The sequence below is a fragment of the Pezoporus wallicus genome, unplaced genomic scaffold (assembly GCF_028554395.1).
Source record: "Pezoporus wallicus isolate ANWC-B61680 ecotype Strahan unplaced genomic scaffold, APGP_CSIRO_Pwel_v1 contig_1739, whole genome shotgun sequence".
In the NCBI taxonomy this organism is placed as follows: Eukaryota; Metazoa; Chordata; class Aves; order Psittaciformes; family Psittacidae; genus Pezoporus; species Pezoporus wallicus.
Genome location: NW_026637351.1, coordinates 613,877 through 615,393, shown reverse-complemented (window position 1 = coordinate 615,393; position 1,517 = coordinate 613,877). Strand labels below are relative to the sequence as shown.

General features: G+C 46.2%; 1 long non-coding RNA gene across 1 annotated transcript; it reads left to right on the top strand.

Annotated features, from left to right (window-relative positions):
- Positions 1-218: 218 nt before the first annotated feature.
- LOC130596938 (uncharacterized) lies at positions 219-1,204 on the top strand. The gene is made up of 2 exons (XR_008971643.1): positions 219-473; positions 912-1,204. It is a non-coding gene; the product is annotated as an uncharacterized LOC130596938 (long non-coding RNA).
- The last annotated feature ends 313 nt before the right edge of the window (positions 1,205-1,517 follow it).

Sequence of the window (1,517 nt, the reverse complement as noted above, 5' to 3'; positions counted from 1 at the left end):
CTTACCACAGAAGGGATTAGCCATATTTTTCCTGCTGTTGTGCAGTCCCTCTCACTGGCAGACACCTTGTGTTACCTGAGTGCTGACAGCGCCTGTGGAAGGGCTTCAGAGTGGGCCTTGTAAAGGGAAATTTTGGCAAATCTCTCTGTCACTGCTGGTCCCCCGTGTACTACTCTGTAGGTGCTGCAGACCAGAGGGCATAGCAGTGGAAGGGGGTAATGTCTAACACACCAGAACAGCCATGGTCGAAGCTCATCTCTCAAAGCCCTCACTGACTTGCAGATTGGCTTTGGTGCTCAAAACCTCCTCTGAGTTTTCCAGCTCTGCTAGCAGATACAATGAAAAATACTCCCTCCTCCTACAACCCATTGACCTGGCTGTGTCCTGAGACATTGCAGCTACAGCAAAATATGCTGGAGACCTCGGTGTCTGGTTCTCTTCCAAGAGCATTTCACCTCAGATGCCTGGAAAACGTGAGTTCACATCTGATTTATGGGAGGACTTTTTCTGTGGAGCAAACAAGCAGCGAGTAACCCCTCTGTGCTCTGAGCACTGGAGGGCCACAGGGAAAGAAAGGGGTTTCTGCCACAGTAACTGCTCGCCTCAAACTGAATCCCTTTCACCAAAGGATCCCTGCATACAAAACCTTCCTGCAACTGCTAGCAATGAAAGGCCTGTGTAGATAAAACCACAAATGCTATGGATATGCATTTTTCCTTCAATTCATGCTGTCTTACTCCAAAATGTATGGGTAAAATGCTGTCAGATTCTGCTGTCCTGGGTTTTTGTTTGTGGGCTGGATTGTTGGGGTTTTTTTTTAATCTTTCAGTTAAATTATGCATTTTCAGCTGCTTGGTTAATGACCTAAATATGCAAATCACACGGTGAGGCTACCTTCTGCAGTTTGCCAGGCATAGATTTGAATGAGGAGCTTAAAGGACAGTGAAACCCTCATCACGGCAGACTCAGAGCATCAGCTGCAGGGAGGGAGAGCAGTACAGCCCAGCTGCACAATGATCACACGCTGATCTCTGCTGTGTTCTGCTGGAGAGCATTTGCAAGTAATTCAGATGCTGGAGTGGCTTCTGTATTGTATCTTCTCAAGGGAGGAACCAGATGAAAGATGCACATATAGCCTCTGTTGTGTTCATTGGGGTTCTTTAAGTTTGTGTTACTGAACCATAAACCAGTTGATCTATACTTACTACTGTAGCTGGAGAATTTGTCTCCAAGTTACCTGTCTGCTCCCCAGGGAAGAAGGTGGAGTATGTCTGAGCTACTTTTTCTGATGAAGACAAAAATCTTTGTTATAGCCAACTTCATCGGTTCACCCATCGGTACCATTTCTTGTTTGGGTCTTCCATGCACTGGAGTCTACATCTCTCTTACTTCATGCTCCCTTTCTTAGCAAGTTAAAATGATAGGCATTAGTATTGCCTGGAGGAGAAAAGCCAGCCTGGCAGGCTTACAACTCACTCACTACTGTGTGTACTGCTAGAGAAACTACTGCCTATCAG